General features: G+C 39.5%; 1 long non-coding RNA gene across 1 annotated transcript; it reads right to left on the bottom strand.

The window, feature by feature from the left end:
* Positions 1 to 422: 422 nt before the first annotated feature.
* LOC124265951 lies at positions 423 to 22,413 on the bottom strand. The gene is made up of 3 exons (XR_006895594.1): positions 22,403 to 22,413; positions 20,883 to 20,892; positions 423 to 977 (listed from the first exon to the last, which is right to left on the bottom strand). It is a non-coding gene; the product is annotated as an uncharacterized LOC124265951 (long non-coding RNA).
* Positions 22,414 to 23,693: the final 1,280 nt, after the last annotated feature.

Genomic DNA, 23,693 nt, shown 5'->3' with positions numbered 1-23,693 from the left:
AAAATTCTCCCAATCTTACTGTATGGCAGCGAAGTATGGGGATTTCACACAGCACCTAATGTTATTAATATCCATGACAAATTTTGCAAACAAGTTCTCAATCTTCCAAGAAGCACCCCGAATATATTCGCTCATGCCGAGCTTGGTAGACACTCCCTTAAAGTTAATATTTACTGTAAAATTATTAAATATTGGATAAGACTGGTATCTCAAGCTGATAATGTTATTTTAAAGAAAGTGTATGAATATCAATATCGAACCGAAGAGAAAGGACGCCCATGTTGGGCACTAAGTGTAAAAAAGACTTCTAAATCAATATGGTTTTGGATATGCCTGGTTTTACCAGAATGTTGGGAATGTCACTACTTTCATATCTCTGTTCAAACAAAGATGTATTGACGTTCATAATCAATCATGGAAAGGTGATATGCTGTGTTTTTCTAAACTTGATTTTCTGAGTAATATCAAAAACAAAGTTTGCTTAGAGTTCTACATTAATCACGTTCAATGCAAAGTATTTCGTATTGCCTTAAGTAGAATTAGAAGCTCCAGTCATATGTTAATGATTGAATATGGTAGACGCCTTGGTCTAAAGCGAAATGAACGCTTGTGTCCATTGTGTATTATTCCTACTGTAGAAAGCGAATTTCATTTTTGCCTAGAATGTCCATTTTATAATAATCTTAGAGAAATGACAATTCCAAATTATTATTACAATTTCCCGTCACAACAGAAACTGTCTCAGTTGTTCATGACGAAGAATATACTTCTTATTAATAATCTTGGAAAATTTGTGTATCTAGCTTTAAAGAAGCGTAATGCATTCTTGAGTGTATAGTACCCCTACAGCCTCTTGTATCTGCTGATTAGCACTTGTGCTAATATTGAATATTTTATGGCGCTTGTTAGACCTTGCACTTTGTACATTTGTATAATGGGCCTGTGGCCCCTTTACTTGAATAAACCTCTCTCTCTCCCTAGTTGTGGGTACAGCAACGTGCAGTAAACCTGGACAAGTTCCGTGACTATGTGTCCCAGTCCACGCAGCTGTGAATGGGTACCTCTTTAGGATGAGAAAGCCGCAATAACTCGGTGCGCCTAGTGGCTGCAAGAGTGGTATACTCCCCAGTGGGTTGAGATTGATAATACGATGTGCCGTTGAGATTGACATCCAAGGACCGAGGGGAAAAATATCAGCGCCTTCAGGATGTACCAGTTGCGTGGATATATGCGCTATATAAATATCCAATAATAAATAATACCCATGAGGAGAATCAAACCTTGGTCTTTGGTGTGAAGAGCGAATGCTTTAACCACTAGGCTACCCCACTGCCTCGTCAAAATATTTAACAAAGTCAGATCAAGTTATGTAGATAGTGCAATGACCTGACCTCTCCCTCATACATGCACACATCAAATCAGGCATAACACTGTACAACGTTCTACTGGAAGGGAGACAACTCTATCCAGATTCCATGTCACAGTGTATTCACAGGTTTACATTTGCATAACACGTTTTGGAACACGCCTGAAAATATCGAACATTATCTAATTACATGCACTGGGCATAACAACATAAGACATAATCTCAGAAGTGCTGTACTTGAGGTTGATGATGTATTTTCATTAGAAACAGTTTTGGGCCCCAATAGCATGTATGGGTCTGTGCAACGGGCAGTCTTAGATTTTGTCTCGTCATCTGGAAAATATGAATAGACATTTAAACACCTTGTCATCTGAACCTACTGCTTTTTTTTAATGAATGAGTATTTCATGTTTCAGAAATGGAAGTGATTACTTAAGGTTTTTAATCCGTAACACAAAGCAGAGGTTATTCGAAATATGTATACATATATCCAAATTAATATTAACTAAACGATTCCTTTTGGCGATGAAATTACCTATTATTGTTTATTAAATCCAGTCAATGTGTTGGGTGCAAAAAGGCCTCTTATTGGCCCGCGTCGCCCTAAAACTATAAAACCAACCAACCATGTCATAGTGTATTCACAGGTTTATTTGCATAACACGTTTTGGAATCGTGTTCTGTAAAATGAGACAACATGGTCTTTTTGCACAAAAACAGTTGTAAAAGGAACAAAAAGATAAACACCCAACCCACCAAACACATGACACAGAACCATGATTTCATGCACTTCTCTCCCTACCCTCCACACAGCCCTGGTTCCATAAAACACATCCTTTGTTACCATGACAACAAATAAGTGTTGCTATGACAACAAGCAGTCACAACTGCTGTGACAAGTAACAAACATTACCATGTGAGTGAGTGAATATTGCTTGACGCCACATCCACAATGTTCCAGTGATTCAGAACATGTGACCATGACAACAAGTAAATATAGATGCTATAACAACATATATTGCTATGGCAACATAAACCACTACTGCTCTGACACCAATTTATTTTCAGAGAAGCATAATAATAGTCTATTCTCAAATACAGCATCACCATACCATGACCACAGTCTGTCAAGGAATCCTCACACTATAAATGCAGCCATGACATGTGTCACATCTTTAAACACAAAGTATCACTGTAACCATGACATTAATTTCATCTATAAATACACAGTCAGTCTTACTGCATCCAAGACTACAGGCTCATCTAGATCTGTCAATAAAGGAGTACAGTATAACTGTAACCAAGGCAACTGTCTCACCTATAAAATACTTCCAGGCAATATCGATGTAACAGCTGCTTCTCGACTGAGTATATGATAACATGACACAGACACTGGGATGATGGTGGTCAGATGGAGAGGTGGGCGGTCAGGTAGACTCACTGCTGTCTGTGGACAGATAGAGTATATCAGAGTGTATGATAACATGACACAAACACTGGGATAATGGTGGTCAGATGGAGAGGTGGGTTGTCAGGTAGACTCACTGCTGTCTGTGGACAGATAGGGTGTATCAGAGAGTATGATAACATGACACAGACACTGGGATGATGGTGGTCAGATGGAGAGGTGGGCGGTCAGGTAGACTCACTGCTGTCTGTGGACAGATAGGGTATATCAGAGAGTATGATAACATGACACAGACACTGGGATGATGGTGATCAGGTAGACTAACAGCTGCCTCAAGACAGATAGAGTATATCAGAGAGTATGATAACATGACACAGACACTGGGATGATGGTGATCAGGTAGACTAACAGCTGCCTGAGGACAGATAGAGTATATCAGAGAGTATGATAACATGACACAGACACTGGGATGATGGTGGTCAGATGGAGTGGTGGGCGGTCAGGTAAATTCACTGCTGTCTGTGGACAGATAAAGTATATCAGAGTGTATGATAACATGACACAGACACTGGGATGATGGTGATCAGGTAGACTAACAGCTGCCTGAGGACAGATAGAGTATATCAGAGAGCATGATAACATGACACAGACACTGGGATGATGGTGATCAGATGGACTCACTGCTGCCTGAGAACAGATAGAGTATATCAGAGTGTATGATAACATGACACAGACACTGGGATGATGGTGATCAGGTAGACTAACAGCTGGCTGTGGACAGATAGAGTATATCAGAGTGTATGATAACATGACAAAGACACTGGGATGATGGTTGTCAGATGGAGAGGTGGGTTGTCAGGTAGACTCACTGCTGTCTGTGGACAGATAGGGTGTATCAGAGAGTATGATAACATAACACAGACACTGGGATGATGGTGGTCAGGGAGACACATTGCTGCCTGTGGACAGATAGAGTTTATCAGAGTGTATGATAACTTGACAGAGACACTGGGATGATGGTGATAAGGTAGACTAACAGCTGCCTGAGGACAGATAGAGTATATCAGAGTGTATGATAACATGACAAAGACACTGGGATGATGGTTGTCAGATGGAGAGGTGGGTTGTCAGGTAGACTTTCTGCTGTCTGTGGACAGATAGAGTATATCAGAGTGTATGATAACATGACACAGACACAGGGATGATGGTGGTCAGATGGACTCACTGCTGCCTGTGGACAGATAGAGTATATCAGAGTGTATGATAACATGAGACAGACACTGGGATGATGGTGGTCAGGGAGACACATTGCTGCCTGTGGACAGATAGAGTATATCAGACTGTATGATAACTTGACACAGACACTGGGATGATGGCGGTCAGATGGAGAGGTGGGTTGTCAGGTAGACTCACTGCTGTCTGTGGACAGATAGAGTATATCAGAGTGTATGATAACTTGACACAGACACTGGGATGATGGTGGTCAGATAGACTCACTGCTGCCTGTGGACAGATAGAGTATATCAGAGTGTATGATAACATGAGACAGACACTGGGATGATGGTGGTCAGGGAGACACATTGCTGCCTGTGGACAGATAGAGTATATCAGACTGTATGATAACTTGACACAGACACTGGGATGATGGCGGTCAGATGGAGAGGTGGGTTGTCAGGTAGACTCACTGCTGTCTGTGGACAGATAGAGTATATCAGAGTGTATGATAACTTGACACAGACACTGGGATGATGGTGGTCAGATAGACTCACTGCTGCCTGTGGACAGATGGAGTATATCATGAGTGTATGATAACATGACACAGACACAGGGATGATGGTAGTCAGGTACACTCACAGCCGCATGTGGACAGATAGAGTATATCAGAGTTTATGATAACATAACACAGACACTTGGATGATGGTGGTCAGATGGCGAGGTGGGTGGTAAGATGGAGAGGTGGACGGTCAGGTAGACTCACTGCTGTCTGTTAGAGAGTCAGTTAAGATTTCTAATCACATCTGCATTATTTCAGCCATATTGTGCCTTCAAAGTACAATATCATGATAAATACAATTAAATTATCATTATATAAAAACCTGTCGACGAAGGACAGTAAAATAACAAGATTATAACTGATTGAGAATTAACAGATAAAGTATATCAGAGTGTAAGATAACATGACACTCCCCTTCGATGATGATTGTCAGTTGGTGAGATTGGCAGTCAGATAGGCTCGCATACTATACATATATACAAATTAGAAAGAAAAAAAGTGAAGTGACTGATAACAAGGACCTTCTGTCAAGGTCATGATAAATGTTTAGGTCAAATCAGCAATATTTCAGCAATATTATGACAGAAAGTCATGCACTGCGAAAATATATATTTTACATTTTTTAAGATGTGAGCAAAGACCAGTATAACAACTAGATCCTGACATTTTGTAGTTTGAGATCATCATTCAACAGCACAATATAAAATCGGGTTATGGATCACCAGCAGCCCAGGTTAGGCAGTCATCATGATCGTACTTGGCGCCATGGGGACTTGCAATACTTCTGCTTCTCCAACCAGATTTTCACAATTCCTCTGGCTGCATGGGATTGTACACATATTAAACCATCCATTACAATTCCCAAATATAAAACTGTGGTAGGAGTAACATTCTGTCAATGGCCAAAGTTCAGATGTGGCATATGTACAGACATGACAGAATCAGTCTTACGTATACCTTCACAGGTTATGAAATAGAAACCTACAGATGATCCTGAGGTAGTTTATCCGAGTAAGGTTTGGATAAGGAAAATGACAAAAAGAATGGGCGAGTTAACTGGTTTTGAGGGAGTGAGTAAAGATTCCTCGTCACATTTGCAATATTTCAGCCATATTGTGCCTTTAAAGGTATAATATCACGATAAATACAATTAAATTATCATTATATCAAAACCTGTCGACGAAGGACAGTAAAATAACAAGATTATAACTGAGTTAACTGGTTTGAGTGAATGAGTTAAGATTTCTTGCACTTCAGCAATATTTCAGCCATATAGTAACCAAAACAGGTTATATACATCCATGAGTGAGTGAGTTCAGTTTTTACGCCACACTCAGCAATATTCCACCTATATGGCGGGAGTCTGTAAATAATAGAGTCTGGACCAGACAATCCAGTGATCAACAGCAGGAGCATTGATCTACACAATTGGGAACCGCTTTCAGCAACATTCCAGCAACATCACGGCGGGGGCGTTAAGCATGGGTTACTGAAGATCATTATTCTAACCTGGACCTTCACGGGTCCTATATATATTCATGACACATGAATTGATAATAAAAAGACATTTTCAAGAACTACATTAAGAACAACCAGTAAAATACAGATACAGAAGCAAAACCAGCATATAAATCTAAAACAATAAGACAATACAACAGGGCTCCAGATAAGGGCAGTATCGGCGTATGTACGAATAAAAAATATGCACGATACGGTAGGAAATAATTTAGGAAACGTAGCAGATATACGCACCACAGCAATGCTGTACGGACTTGGAATCATTTACAGACGTATTTATCTGAAAGAGTGTTGTTCTATTGTTTATTGACCTGTTTACACAAGAGTAGCAATGTTGGCGTGCATATATGAAACGAAACACAGGATTACTGATACACCATTAAATTCCATTCAGTACTCAAAATGTACTCTCAAGTTTTTCCAGTACTCTTATATTGAAAAAATAAGGAGTACGTACTCCTGATGTGAAAAAATTATCTGGTACAACATATAAAACAAGTTACAAATCGTCAACAACTGAAGGAAGATAGATCACCATACCAAGGACCATGAGTGTTATGGTATATAGCAACCGAAGATCAATATTCATGAATTTATTTAATCTATGTGAAAAGCATTTTTTCAATCAAATTTTTATGTTGGTAATGATAACTGTAAATTAACTTGAAGTCCCCATTAATGCAAGCAGCTGACATCCGACCCTCACCTTAATATTCAACGACCTTGCAGCATAAATATGATCCAGGTCAACACTGACAGCCAGCACGGCACACAGGAGGCAGTTGAGAAGTTTGTAGCGGTCAAAGTTGACATTTTCCACCAACGCTCAGCCCATGTGTAGCACTGTCAATACCTGCCCGAGCCCAGAGAAATTCGCCAATCTGCTTGAGACGAACGACAGGCTGTGGTCGCCGATCAGACATGTTGACAACAGCACGACTTCCAGAATTAAAGTGTTCGTCTTACTGAAAGTTTCATCTACAAACTGGCTCATTTGGGACATTTTTACACGCATCTTTGTTCGTACTTGCAAATACATTCTCATTATTCGCGATGACGTGTCAATACATCGCCTGGTAGTTGATGCAATCCTGTGTTAATTATATGTTCACCAGCTCTTGCATGCGTTTGTTTACAACGGAAGTGTGTCGCCACATACACTTCCGGTTAAAGGTTAGTGTAAAAGTCATTAAGAAACGGGATATGATCTGACACGTGCTAGCCTTCTCTTTGGTAAATGACAGGCTAAGAAGGCAGATATTATTCACAGGCACGTAGAAATTATAATCAGGAAACGCTACACCAGGGTTATTTGAAGACAAAACATTAAAGCAGTAATCTGTTAAATACGGGTTTACACTTTATCAGTAAAATGACTAACGGGATCGAGTAGTCAGGTTTGCTGACTTGGTTGACACATATCATCGGTTCCGCATTGCGCAGAGCGATGCTCATGTTGTTGATCACTAGATTGTCTGGTCCCGACTCGATTATTTACAGACCGCTGCCATATAACTGGAATACTGCTGAGTTTGGAGTAAAACTAAACTCACTCACTCACTCTTGTCGTCGGCGCAGCTTCTATATAAATGTATATAAAAGAACCTTTCCTTTACTGCCATGCACCCAGACACTCTGAGGTCATAGATGAAGCCTGTGTTTATCAAGGAAAATATCAGCTTGTAAAACATCATTTCTACTACATGTCATACACAATTTGAAAGGTCTAATCCTACTGTTTATAAATATGAAAGTTATTTATCATTCATATAATATAGGAGAGCGGAAGGTCGCGGGTTCGATCCCCGACCGCGTCATACCAAAAGACGTTAAAATATGGTACTTGTTAGTCCCTGCCTGGTGCTCGGCTTTAATGGGTACAACAAGGACTGGTCGGCTCGGAGTCAGTATAATGTGTCTGAGTGGGGTATTCATGCTTCACTGCGGCATGGTATCTCAGTGGGCTAGCGCTATAAAACCAGCTTAAGTCTGGGCTAGTACAAGCAGCCGCACATACACATACACACGCATGCACGTCGTCATATGATCGAAATATTCTCAAGCACGACGTAAAACCCAATTTCACCTCACCTCACCTCACCTCACATAATATAACTACAAACTAAATAAGTTAATTGTTAATGAAAATGCAAGCTTAAACGTTTATAATGTCCAGATAAACCATGAAGGAAGATTTTAAAATTTGTAACATGACATAATATCCCCATAACGTTTTTTTTATCATTTCTTTTTTACGTAATCGGAAAATTATGATAAAAAGGTTTCTAAAATAATATGTATGGTCGTCAATTTCCCAATATCAGCGGCTTTCGGCTCGGTAACGTGACAAAAGAGCGGAAAATACCTCCGTTTTCGAAGCTTCGTATGAATACCATGCGAGGCGTTTTGTTTGATGGCGGGTATCGTTCGAAAGTTCTGAACATCAACAACATGACTGTACCTTTGCCAAGAGTATTTTAACGGTTGTAAGAAGCGACTTTACTGGATAAAGATTGGTTTCTTAAGACGTTTTTTCCCGGTAGTCTGCTATAAGGATCGAGGTCAAAATCATGCACATGTCCTAAAGCACCCAATCATATCAGTACCTCAAAGGATATGGTTGTTGTAAACGAAAACTTTGAGATTTAGACGAAAGTTTTGGGTACAGTCATGTTATTCTGAACGTGTTACACAAACAATCACCACCTACACGTAAAGTATGAAACTTAATGGATGTATCGTGCTAGGTGATGACATGTGACAAAATTGCTTCAGGCATATATTTTAGCATTAAACATCGTGTCCGAGCTTGAAGTTCGAGGCGACAAAAGCCGAGATGTCACTTAACTTACACTGCGCGATCACACAAAAGGGTGGATGTGTGTGTTAGTGCTTGATTAAAATGTATATACTGTTGACTCATCCTCTCTGTCTCTTTCTCCCTTTATGCCAATGTACAATATAAAAAAGTGAAATTGAATGCTCATCACAGGCATGAAAGTGAGGTATGTATGAACCCTTGCACAAACAGCATGGCAGCTAGTTATAGTTAAAGGTAATTTCTAAGCCCACTTTCAAAATTTGGAAATATGTTTATTACTTTATGGTATTTTTTAGGATGTACATGGCAGCATTTCACATCAATGAAAACAGCCTAAATACCCTAGAAGTGACCAAGACTGGAGAACACAAGTGGGCAATCAGCTGCCCCCAAACCAAGAAGGGGACATCCATCATGACCAAGCTAGTGAAGAGAGACCAACACTTGGTAAATGAGAAACAGACAATCAATTATTTTTGCCTCTTTGCTTACTTTTGGTGAACCGGTGCACTCCAGTTTGAAAAAAACCCCACTGTTCCTATTACTGCATGTTTTTCTCTAACATATAAGTCAACACTTGTTTGCAAGGACACTGTTTTTTAATCCTCATATCTATTTTCCCTCTCAGCATTTGTTAAGACAAAAGTACTTTCTTTATTAGTGCAGATTTAAAAGAAAATTATTTTGGTTGCCAAAACAAATTATACTTAAATTGTGTTACAAATCGTCTGTAATTCAATGTAAAATGTATTCACAGAGTATGTGGAATTCTCATTCTGGAAAGAAAAAAAACGGTTTCCTTCCTTCAGACTTGCAAGACACAACTGGGTAATTTTACAGGATATTCTGCAAGACACTTTCATTGAACCTAGTAAACAGGAACTGATGAATTCACTGACATCAAGATATATATTGAAATCATATATAGGTGTCTAGGGTGTGAACTGAAATCAGTTGTGGTTGATGTCTTAAGGTCTATAATGTTCGTCTGTTTGAACCCTGCGACTTGTTCAGATGGTAAATGCGTCAAAATGGCAGTCACCACACATGATGTTATTGCAGAGCAGTCTTGTTTTCTTAGGCTTCCATTACAGACCGCCGCCATATAGCTGGAATATTGCTGAGTGCGGCGTAAAACTTAACTCACTCACCCTTAGGCCTCCACAAGTCCATCCAGTTAATATACACGCAAGTCTCTGCCTTCATTATGTTGGTGTACACACTGTATTCACTATTTTGTCATAAACAGTTTGTATGCAAATACAAATGTAAATTATTTGCCCTCCTTCTTGGTGTGCTAGTTATCCCCCGCCGCGCGTTTAGCGCGAAGCAGGGGATATAGTATTAGGCTCCGTCCGTCCGTACGAATTGGAACCGTTGACTGCATTCTTTGGTACCTCGGTTCATCAAAGTAAAAGGAAGGTGCCAGTCAGGTTTGGTGACCTTGACCTTCATTTCAAGGTCACAAGGGGACTTTGACGTTTTACCTGCACGTTAAGCTGTCTAAAGAACCATTCAGTGCGTTTTCTTCATATTCAGTACCAAGCTTTATCTAGGGAAGGCGCAAGACCCAGTCGATTTTGGTGACCTTCACATCATTTTCAAGGTCATGGCGACACTTTGAAGATTTCAGCATGTTAACCCGCATGTTAAAGGTCACATGCAACGTAAAACACAACTTTGCAGATTCTGATACCTTTCGGTATGGACTTACCGAAACAAAGCGTCAAAAATGCAAATTCAACTTATAAAGTTGAAAAATAACGCGATGAAAACAAAACGCGCGAAATCGGAGTTCAAACGTTTCACTAATTTTCCCCAGACTTTTCTGGGGAAAACGGGTTTCAACAGCTGGGCTGCGCTCATAGCACGTGCGCATTGAAATAGGTTCGCGCAGCTTGGAAGTGGGTTATCCGGTGAATACTCGGTGAAGGCTTTGGTGTGAGCTATTTTTCTAATGTTTTGTTGATATCTCACAGGCGCGAGCTTTTTATATGTTATGACAGTAAATAAACTGTTTGTATAATTTCATTTGTCTATTTCACCACAAGTTCTTCTTACCGAGTCACTTTCTCAGTTCTATACTTAAAAGCAATGTCATTATTTAGAGTTGACAGAATTTCTAACTGTGATATAGACATGTCGTTGTCACAGACAAAACTCAATGTCTTGTTTTATTGACACCTGTGTGTCTGCCTGCCTGTCTGCTAAAGACAATATTCAATACACAGCTGCTGCCACTGACCACATGCAATTTGAACTTAACACCAATCAGGCTATACACCATAAACAAAATGCATTGATTTATGGCCCGAGTTTGGTCTCTGTCACATTATGTAATTACACAGACAGGCAGGTGTGATACTTGAACACATGACATGTTTTGATGTCTGTTGATTGCAAAATGTTATACACAAAAAAATGTGCATGTATTTATAAAACCCAACATCTCTACATATACACACGCAATAAGCCGTGAGGGCATATGCAAATGAACCAGCCGTTACACTTGAGTGCACACCCACCCGCTCTGACTGGGTTCGGTATCCCGGCTGCTTCGTTTCTTGGGAAGTAAACCGAAGTACACAATATTGCACTTTTGATTTGCGATTGTACGCTTATAATTTTGTTTATATGTTTTTCCATAACCAGCAATGTATATTATATGTCATGACTAAGTGATAATTGTGTATTAATTATGTTTGATTTTTTGGTTGCATGTGACCTTTAAGCTATCTCAAGAACTGTATCCTGGATTTTCTTCATATTTAACCCCAAGCTTTATCTAAGGAAGGCGCAGGGCCAAGTTGATTATGGTGACCTTCACTTAATTTTCAAGGTCATGGCGACACTTTGACAATTTCAGCATGTAAAGCTGCATGTTAAGCTACCTCAAGAACCGTTCACTGGATTTTTTTTCATATTTAACACCAAGCCTTATCTAGGGAAGGCGCAGGGCCCATTCAGTTTTGGTGACCTTCACTTAATCTTCAAGGTCACAGGGACACTTTGAAAATTTCAGCATATTAACCTACATGTTATGCTTGTCAGCGCATACCTCAAGAGCCATTCACTGGAGTTTCTTCTTATTTGACACCAAGCTTCATCCAGGGAAGGCGCAGGACCAAGTCGATTTTGGTTACCTTCACTTAATTTTCAAGGTCACAGAGACACTTTGAAGATTTCAGCATGTTAAATCGCATAGTCATCAACATATCGCAAAACATATTCAGTGGATTTTCTTCATATTTGTTACCAAGCTTCATCTAGGGAAGGCCCAGGGCACAGTAAATTTTGGTGACCTTCACATAATGTTAAGGGTCACGACGACACTATGAAGATTTCAGAATGTTAACCTGAATTGTCAGCAAGATATACTAAGTCAAAAAAGAAACTTCACAAAATGTAATTTGAAAAACAATGAATATGTTTTCTCTGATGATGCATCTATGTATCCCAAATGGGATCCCTATCTTTCGACTCTACAAAAACGTTCTAATGGTACTTGAAATGCCACGATTGTCAAATGTGCAACGTGAACGTGCCGTTGGCATGTTGCAAGCGGGAAGATCAGTTATTGACGTCGCAAGAGCAATGGGATGCAGCCGTCGTACTGTGTACGACTTGCGAGGTAGTCTACAACAAACTCGAAATCGGTTGCGGGCTGCCAATCTCTATTCTCGACGTCCATATCGTGGGCCAATATTGACGCCGTTTCATCAACGTCCACGTCTGCTGTGGGCCCAACGTCACCTCCGATGGACCCAGAGAGACTGGAATCGAGTCGTCTTTAGCGATGAATCGCGGACGGCAGGCACAGAGTCTGGAGACGACGTCGTGAACAGTATGCCCAATGTTGTGTACAGGAAGTCGACAGATTCGGGGGCGAAAGTTGCATGGTGTGGGGTGCTTTCTGTGGGAACAACCGTTCCCGACTTCTGGTCATCCGTGGAAACCTCACAGCTGCTGCTTACCACGACCAGGTGCTCACACCTGAACTCCTTCCTTTCATGGCGGCTCATGGCCCAGGTCTACAGTTCCAGCATGATAATGCTCGGCCGCATACCGCGATGTTGACACGAAATTTCCTTCAAAATGCTGGAATCAACGTCATGGACTGGCCATCGAGGTCCCCTGACCTTAATCCAATAGAGCACGTTTGGGATGCACTTGGGAGAAGGCTTCGTGGTCTTAGGAACCAACCTCAGAATTTGCAGGAACAATGGCGCAGAATCCCCAACCACGTGTTCACAAGCATCAGGCAGTCGATGAGGAGACGGTGTTTGGCAGTGGTGAATGCGCGGGGCGGCCATACACGATATTGAACTGAGAAATTTCGCATTTTTATTCTTGTGACATGACATTCTGTATACCCATGTTTTGGAACGGTGGTGTAGCCTAATGGAACTGATTATGGCACTCTCATTGTATCGAGTACATCACACAGATCTCAGCAATGAAATAATAACAATTTAACCATCTTACCACCTCTTGTTCTTTTATAGTGCCCTGAAGAGAGAATGTGAAGTTTCTTTTTTGACTCAGTATATTTTAAGAACGGTTCACTGGATTTTCTTCATAGACTTTCAAGACTTCCCTTGAATGTTTTTCAATTAGCGAATTCTTTAGTACTAGTTTTGCATAATCCATACACTATGACATTCATGTCAAGGTCAAAGTCAGTGTTGAAAATATGTGTGTGTTTGAACAACTAAACAGCAAGATATCAAGACAGGTTGACTGTTCATGTTTTTTATGACATTTAACTTCATCTTAAACTTTCATTACTATATAAGTTTGATTTGACAATTTGCGGCGGGGGATTATGTCACCTTAGTGACAATGCTTGTTATTTCTTGATTTGATAGCATATCTTTCTTTGGGACTGATCACACTTTACACGTTATTACAAGAACACAATGAAGAATTATCTTTTTCACTAGCTGGCAGTTAAAGAGAATGATAAGGATTTGACAGTTCTATGTTTTTTGTCTATATTTCTTCATTATATCAATTAGACTCTCTCAGCTAATTTGTCTTTATCATTTTACATATTTACGTATATTGTGCAGATTTATTTGACTAAGTATCACAACAAATAACCGATGCTCTACGATGTGCCCAAAGGGTAACGTTTGTGTCTGTGGTTCCCCGGCAGTTGTTGTCGCACGACGATCACGAGTAGCAGTGAAATGCGCTGTATCTCAGTTGTCTCGTTTTGCAAATATACGGTTGTTAGAATTTACAACGCTGACATTGATCGGGTGGGCCCGAGGGGTTTTGAGTGTCGTTTGTTGAGGTGGATTTTATACCACTTTCATTCAGGGTATTCATAGTGATAGTTTGTTTAACGCAATGTGTCAACGAAGTCAGCGAACCTGACCACACGATCGCGTTAATCGCCCCCTCTGACAAGCATGGGTTGCTGGGGATCAATTCTATCCCGGATCTCCTCGGGACAGTTAATTTTCGTATCTTATCACAGGGAATGATGTCTGACACTGATAGTTTCACTTAGTCGCCAAGGTTCAGAAAACCCATTTGTTCGCTCTTTTATCGAAAAAAATCCCAGACCTATTTCTTGATCGTATTTACAACATTCAGCCATTTGTAAATCATTGAGGTGTTTTGGTGGATACTTCAATGACAAAAACAAAATTCGTTTTTGGCTTTTAATGCATGTTCCAGTGTACAGATCTACAGTTAGCTCCAAATATGTGTACAGATGGCTTTTAAAGACATATTTTACATTCCATAAACACAGGCGTTGCTTATTTAGTTATTATTAAAACGGACTCGGAATATTAAATGATCCAAGGAACATTAACGCTGAATTAATTATCCCTTTCAGTTCCGCTGGGCAGTGACATGTTTATTCTGACTCGTGCTGAAGTCAGACGGTGGGAATACATCTGTTTATGTGTGTAAGTCTGAGTGAGTGAGTTAAAATTTATAGTCATATGAATAGTCATATGAATAGATATATAAGATCTACGAAGACGTTAATGTTATAACACTCAGTAATATTCCATCTATATACTGTCCATTCATGAAAGGTTTACATTTCTAGATTTTTAATGTATGAAAAACAATTTGTTCTTGGAACAATTTGACTGAAATCTCGACGCAAAATATTAACTCACTCCCTCACTCACATGGCGGCGGTCTGTAAATAGATTGCGAGTGGACCAGGCAATCTAGTGATCAACATCATGAGCATCTATTTTCGAAATTGCAATACGATGACGTGTGTCAACCAAGACCTGTTCCGGGTAATCACTCCCTACGACAAGCATGGGTTGCTGTAGACCAATTCTAACCAATTCTAACCGGTGTATCCTGCCCAATCTGTGTCAAGACACTGTGGACGATATGACATGCGTGTCACGAGTATCATGATAGTTTGTTCGTTCTTTTCTTCCACAAAATACCAGCGACAGTAAATGTCTGAGACTGGGTCAGACCATCTAGTGGTTGATGCCATGAACAACGAACATCGCCATCAGGGTACGACGACACACAGTCAGCCACGTCACATGGTCACGGCAGCCTCACCAGTCAGTTTTATTGGATCTATTTTTGAAATTGTGACGCATCATTGCTATTGTAATTATCACAATATATTCTCTCTCATCATATTTCATATTGTTAACCTGATATGACTTGATTAAAACGTCAGATGGTCGCGGCAGCCTCACCAGTCAGTTTTATCTGATATATTTTTGAAATTATGACGGATCATTGCTATTGTATTTATCATAATATATTCTCCCTTATCATATATCATATCCTTAACCTGATATGGCTTGATATGGCCTGAGACGGCTGAATTTGTGTGCTGGCGATTAGGTGCCTGGCTCTGAAGAGAGTAGGTTCCAATCCCGGAAGGCAATCAACTCAACAAATGAACTACAATCTGTACTTAACCTGTTTGATGGGCATTTTTAGAAGTTGAGTTGATGAAGAATAATGACAATTATTATGGATATACAACTTCTTTTATTCTGTGGAGGCGACGTTTCGACATAGGTTCTAATGTCGCTGTCAAGCAAGTGATACATGAGCAACAAATTGAGAGAATATATACAGGAGTTGTTGTTACAGTAGATAGGAATGAGTGGTTTATACAATAGATGAGGTTGATGTACAATGTTTGTATAAGAGATAGAGTAACTGATAGGAAGCCAGTGGGGTGACATACAAGGGCTGAGTTAGAGCTTATATGACTGATAGGAAGCCAGGTGGATGTTTATACACTATATGGGGTTGATGTACATGGTTGGAATGAAACAGGTAATGTACACAAGGAATATTATTGATTACATTATGAAGTGATGGTAGGCACTGGGAATGTAGTATCCTTCATCTCTGTTGAGGACAGGTCCTATTTTCTTGATGTGTACTGCTTCCAAAAGTTTACGGATTTTGTAGTCTGACTGGTTCTTTACTATGGTTCTGGTCTTGTCCCATTTGATGGTGTGGTTAGGATGGGCTTTGATGTGGTCGGCAATGGCTGATTCACCCTCAGGATCAAGGAACACCAGGCATCAGTCAGAAAAAATTATTCTAAATCAGCCATTGCCGACCACATCAAAGCCCATCCTAACCACACCATCAAATGGGACAAGACCAGAACCATAGTAAAGAACCAGTCATATAAAGAGTTGTATATCCATAATAATTGTCATTATTCTTAATCTGTACTTAACTGAGAAATGCGTTACATTTGACCACTTTCGAAAGTGAGATTGTGTATGGGGGTAAAGATAAAACCTTGTGGGGGCAATAATTTAAAGATTTATTAGAGCAGCGGAGATATCAGTCAGTACTTTTAAACCCACAGTGGCGGGTTTCCTTTCAAACAAGGCTGTTATCAGCTGGCGTGACTTGTTACACGAGTATTATTCACAGGCTGACATAAGAGGGTCGCTGAGTAGGGTTGTATCTAGATAGAGGGTCTAGACCCTGACTAGCTGGAAATAGATTGACTTCATAGTTGTTGTAATCTGTTGATACTTTGCAATTACGTAGCGACCATGACATTAATTTTCAGTTCAAATGTATTATGAAGCCGAATGTTTTCCTGCGTGCTTGCGTGATGTTTTAATCTTCGACTGTCAACATTGTGACACCTTCCCAACTTCGTTTAGGCTAGGATAGTGTACGTCAAGCCCGTGTGTGTTTCGTAGCCATTCAGGAATATGAAATGGTTAGTGGAAACTAGATCCACTAGATGCGTAGCTTGGTTTGATTCAATGCCTGATAGTTCAAACATACTGATGTACAAGAGAATGTTGTTTGTTGGGTTTATGGATAGTTCATGTTTGTTGATCATGTTCACAGACAGACCATAACTGAAGCCACTTCACACCAAACGCCAAATTTCGATTCTAGCGGGGTACGTGTGAAGCAAACTTGTGGTGTCTCTCGCCTTGATATTGCTGGAATATTGCTGTACCTCACTCACTCCATTGTTTTACTTTAGCTAGAGTGAACTCAAGGGAGTTCAACCTACATGTATTTCTTATCTCAAAGTGAAGAGATCTCGACGTAGCAACTCTCATAAACAAACACCCCACGCCTCGCCAAGCCATTACTACCCGTTCGTGAAGTTAATATTGATTTTCACATGGAGCACAGTTAAATTCCTCGACGAGGTTGTACAAAAACGTTATCAACTCGCCTTATCTACCAATTGCGTTACATTACAATACAAGTCCCCGATCCCAATATGTGTGTAACTAACTGAGCACTTGTCTGCGGAGACGGATCTGCAAGGTAAGAAAATTATGTTAATATTTCTCTCATTTAATGATTTTAGTGCACAAAACAAATTGAGATAATTATGGTAGTTAGCTTTAAATACTTGTGATCAGGCTACTCAATAAAGATTCGTACATAAGTTATTCTATTAGTTCAGCTATACGGAGTGAGCAACGTTAATATTTTGAACAGTGTTCAAGTCACAAGTTCAGTTGTTGGCGATAAATAGTCCATTTTCACATTGTATACATTGTACAAAATAGTTCGTTTACATTTAAAGATATATGCTAACTAGTTTTAACCTATTTTGTGATAATCTAGTCATTTTACTGTCCTTCGTTGACAGGGTTTATACATTATGTGTATTTATCATGAATATAGAATTTGTTTTAGTCACGATATGGCTGAAATATTGACGATGTGACTTTAAATCTTAACTCACTCACTCACTTCAAGTCACATGTATTGTGTACGTGTTGTCAATGCTACAACTTTTATTTGTGGTACAGTGACATACAATAAAATAACACATGCATGACCGCTTATATAGACCTGAATTAAAATGATCACAGGGGCCTACTACACTCCAGTCTAAACACAGAGATCAAACATATCAAATCTCGTCGAAATCCAGGTATAAATGTTCTAACGTGCACGAAAACAGGATAAAGTGTCAACAAAAGTATCTTCCTCATACATTATTTTTTGTTTGAACCCAATGCGGTGGTGTAGAATAGTGGTTAAAGCGTCCACTCGTTACGCCTAAGACCCGAGTTCGATTCCTTACATGCGTACGGGTACAATGTGTGAAGATTACTGGTGTTCTCACCGCGATATTGTTAGAATATTGCTAAAAGCGGCGTAAAGCCGTATTCACTCAATGACCCTGGTTGAGCCCCATTTCTAATGTCCCCAATGTAATGTTGTTGAAGTATTTCTGGAATCGGATAAGGAAAATACTCAGTCACTCACTCTGAATAAAACTATTCGCAGTTCATTTCATGAGTGAATGTCTTTAAAAGGAACCTACACGTAAATGTTACATTCTTTTTACATAACAAAACATTATTTCTTTATAACAGCATTACATTCTTATTAAACTGCATACCATTGTATCCTTATTACATAACATTACATTACTATCGCATAACAGAACATCCTTATAACATTACATTCTTATTACACTGAATTACATTACATTATTATTGCATTACATAACATTACACTTTTATTACATTTCAGAACAGAACATTTTTATTACATACCAGAATAATATACATTCTTATATCACTACAATATTTTCTTATTACATTGCATACCATTACATTCCATTCCTATTAGCATACATTCTCATTACATACCGTAACTTTACATTCTTATCACATTCTCATTACAATACATACCAGTATATTACATTCTTATTACATAACATTACACTACCTTCTTTTAACATAGCAATACATTACATTCTTATTACACGATATAACATAACAGTATTATTACATAGCACTAACATTACATTACATTCTTATTAAATTTTCTTATCTAAATAATAATGGTCATTTATAAAACGCCCGTTTACACGTACTTGTGCATGATCAAAGCGCTAACACAGTATTACCCCAGATATCACAAGCTGCCTGTGAGACGCTAGAAGGTTATAGTCACATGACTTATCCCACCGGGTTGCCGGTATTCTGATGGTGAACAGAGCAATTTCGAGATAAGCACTTGCACAGTTGTGAAACCACATGTATAACATTTTGTTCGTTGTGGGGCAGGACTGAAGTCTGAGAAAGTCTTAGGTGTACAAGTGAAGGACCGGGGTAGAATATGCTTTCAGTAACCCATGCTTGTCGTAAGACCCGACTAACGGGATCGGGTGGTCAGGTTCGCTGACTTGGTTGACATAGGTCATCGGTACCCATTTGCTCATGCTTTTCATCACTGGACTGTCTGGTCCAGAGTCGATTATTTACAGACCGCCGCCATATAACTGGAATACTGCTGAGTGCGGCGTAAAACTAAACTCACTCACTCGGGTGTCAAGCTGCCAAACACAACTTAATATAACATTACATTCTTATTACAAAATATTACATCACATTCTTATTAAATAACATTACATCATATTCTTACTACATAACATTCATTCTTATTAAATGACTTGACGTTGTCATTGCATTCGTCTTAATATACTCATGCCAATAATGATTGTCACCCCCTTCAATTTTTTTAATTGGAGAGGGGGTGTAGGGTGGGGTTGAGGTGGTGAGGGGGGTGACAACCATTATTGGCATGAGTATACATTACATTGCCTCAGATTACTAAGTTACATTATTACATTACATTACATATCTTGTGTCAACTATTTTATCATCCGATATGTATGATGACAAAAGCAACGCCTGTCGATTTAAAAAAAATAACTCTAAAAACCTTTTATTCGTGATATAGCTAAAGAACATAAACATGGCAGCTGCTTTCACCTTCCTTCACTGTGCTGGACTCAGGGTTTCACGGTACACGAACTTGTGACTACACTATCTGCAAAACCTAAAACGTATGCTTGGACATAAAGTGCAGATCTATATTTACAGTACTCGTGTTAGCAATACAATACCTGCTTGGCAGAAAATCGATGGTAAAATGAACATGACCTAAATATAGCGTTAACTTTACTCTGCTAAAGGAGCATTGCACTGCCAGCAACGATATCTTGGGCTCAAGTGGTGTGAACGGTATGACATTATTTGAATTATTCTTGGAAACTTAATAGTAATTTAATGATGAAAAATAGTGTATATATTTAGGTCATGTAGGGTTTCCATTTCTCTTTTATTAATCCAGTAGGTAATAACTTACAGTAATATTATTTCACTTAGTAATTCATGAATACTAACACATGGGTGGATAGGTATTATATTTTCGTGAATTGATTTAGAAATCAATACAAAGAAATGAAAATATATGACTATGAAAGTAAAAAAGCGTAGCAGTCCAAAGTCCAAACTGATATAATACCAAAGTGGTAATTATAGTGTTACGGTTAAATAACTGCCGTGACAAAAGGTTTAAGAGTCCCCTTTGAACGAGCAAAATATAACTCAGACAAGTCTAAAATATTCAATGATATATTGAGCAAACAATGAGCAAGCTACAATGAATCACAATACAGACTTCTAATACAATGCAATTGAATCACAAAACTAAAGTTATGGGTCACATATACGAAATATTAACTCACCAGAGTCTTGGTAACCACAGTGAGATAAGATTTTCTAAATGGAGTTGGTTACAAAGAGAGCAGTAGTCAGGGTCAGGCGATGGCGATGGTGACGAAGAACGACAACGATAGGCAACTCCAGTGATATCGAAAGTCCCGTGTAATTCCGTGTGTTAGTCCGTGTGTCAGTTCTTGTGTCGCACCACACAACAGCCAGCCTTTATATATACTGATACAGATTCTCGAACTTTCGCGCAAATCATGCCTGAGTCATTAACCACTTAGATCTTTCTCGATATCGCTGGGAGACTCCCGACATGACGATGTCAACACATAAACATCCGCTCAAGGGAGGTAACTCTGGAGACCTATCCCAAAAGCGTGCCGCTAAAAATGCTATTGCTATTGAACATATATACGACCCACAACCAACACTCAAAACATTGTGACTCATAATAACTATCACCTAACCAATGTTATTACAAACTACAAAAACACACACTCTCGTAACAATAGCAATAAAGACAATGATACCAATATTCACCTCTCGGCAACCGTAATCCAACTTCCAAAATAACGTCTAGGCAGAGTATCCTGGGGTCAAATGCTCGTCACATACTAAGCTGATCTTCTTGTTACTTGAGATGTCATGTAACATGAGATGCAAGAGTTAGTTCCACTTATATATCTACGAAAAAGACTCCACACGATTCTCCAATCCATGCTCATTATATTTATCATTGGCTTCTTTGAGTATTGACCTCCACGTTTTCATGTCGTCAGATAGTGGAACTTTATCAAACTGCAATTTTCAACATAACTATCCCCGCACTTTGAATGTAGGAAGTTTGCTTTTTTACCTGTGTAGAATTTTCATTTTCAAACAAAACACGGCTAGAAACAAACACTAATAACTGTGTGAGGCAAGATGATTGTCAAAATTAATGGTCTACAGTGATTTATCTACCTTCTTGAAAACCACATCCAATGCGTTGTGTTTAGGGGTGGTGATAACGAGAAATAGTGGTGCGTACATAAGATGTGTGTTTGAAAAGTTTGTTACCGCTTAACGTCCAGGTTCCCTACTTCTTTTAAGAGTACATTTCGTCCGATATGTATTCAGTAAATACAGGTGTTTGCCTGAAACATATCATTGTTTTTGTGACTTTTTCACACATTGTTTCATGGACATATCATTCTCTAGCAATGATATATTTTCTTGAATTAGATATTTCGTCGGATATGTGTCCTGTAATGACAGATGTTTATTCGCTTGAATTATATAATTGATGCTTGATAGGCATTTTAGAAGATGCTATTTGATGAACAAGAAGAATTTTTTATTCCTTCATACAACATTTATGGGCCTTTTCCGTCCCCATCATCCGGTAAAAATAATAACAATAAATAATTAACTGCGCCCATGACGTCACAATGCTTATGACGCTACAATTATTGAATTAATTTGGAAATGTACAGACACTTATAAATACATGTCTAGAATGTAAAGTAATTACAGTGTATACATAGAAATTATGATTTACACATGGGTACAGTGTTTCTTATGAAACAATGACGAAGGTAGGCCAAGGGTCTTGTCTACTGTACACACCCTGATCCCTGTTTATTGCTGGTTTTGTGCGTTTGATGCTTTTTGTTTATTTCATTTTATTTTATTTTTTTTGGCGAGGGCTTCGGATTCCCGTCAACTTCATGATTGGGATTATTCACAATGTGTTGATTTCTGGTCTGAAGACTGAAGTGTTCTTTCACACATGTAGCTACTGGTCTGCCTGTGTCACAAATGTATATTAGGCACATGAAGAAACTGCATAGAAAAATTTAAAATCTAAATTTATCAAACCTGTGAGGACACATAAGGATTTACTCTCAGAGATTAGTGACATGTATCCAACATCCATGCACGTGCCACGTTCCGTGACGTCAGTGGGTTCGTCCTTGAGACGTGCAATATGATGTTGCACGTGCATTCCGGGAAAGAGAAACAGAGCAAATGAATGCCACACAATACTGTCACTTTGGAAAGCTCAACCCCTGCCCTTGTGATCGTTCAAAAAGTAAACGGCTATTGAAACGCATAGCATGCCAATGCTCACGTCTGCACAACGTCATGGGGCCATTGGGATGGTCCGTTGGGGAATGTCTCAACAACATTTCCACTGCCACCGGAACACCATTTCTGCACTGGTGAGACGCTACCAGAACACGAATGACGTCATCGATCGACCACGTTCTGGACGTCCACCTGTAACAACGCCAAGACAGATGGATAAGGGTGACCCATCTTCGCCACAGGTTTCAGACTGCAGTGATGACTGGCAGAACCATACTTCGCCATATGCACCCCAACACAGTTCGACAACGTTTACGTCATTACGGGATCAGACCACGACGTCCCGCCATACGGCCTATCCTGACACAACGTCATCGACAAGCTCGCCGAATGTGGTGTCGAAATCATGTCCGCAGACCCTTGTTTTGGTGGAGAAATGGTTTTTTTACAGATGAGTCCATGTTTAACATTTCCCATAGTGGTGGACGTCAACGTGCCTATAGACGCGTGGGAGAACGTTATGCACAGGCCTGTGTCTTGGTGAGGAATCGCTTTGGTGGTGGTGGTTCCGTGATGATTTGGGGTGGAATAACAGCACGCCAAAGAACTCCTTTGGTGATTGTTCAGGGCAACTTAACTGGTGTGGGCTACAGGGATCAGTGTCTACGACCTGTGGCAATTCCTTTACTGCAACGTCATGGCCCTGTGTTAACATTCCAACAGGACAATGTCCGCCCTCATAC

This window comes from Haliotis rubra, unplaced genomic scaffold (assembly GCF_003918875.1).
Source record: "Haliotis rubra isolate DU_JTF1 unplaced genomic scaffold, ASM391887v1 Scf1220, whole genome shotgun sequence".
NCBI lineage: Eukaryota > Metazoa > Mollusca > Gastropoda > Lepetellida > Haliotidae > Haliotis > Haliotis rubra.
Note: the sequence above shows the minus strand (reverse complement) of the source record. Positions and strands in the feature narration are given on the sequence as shown.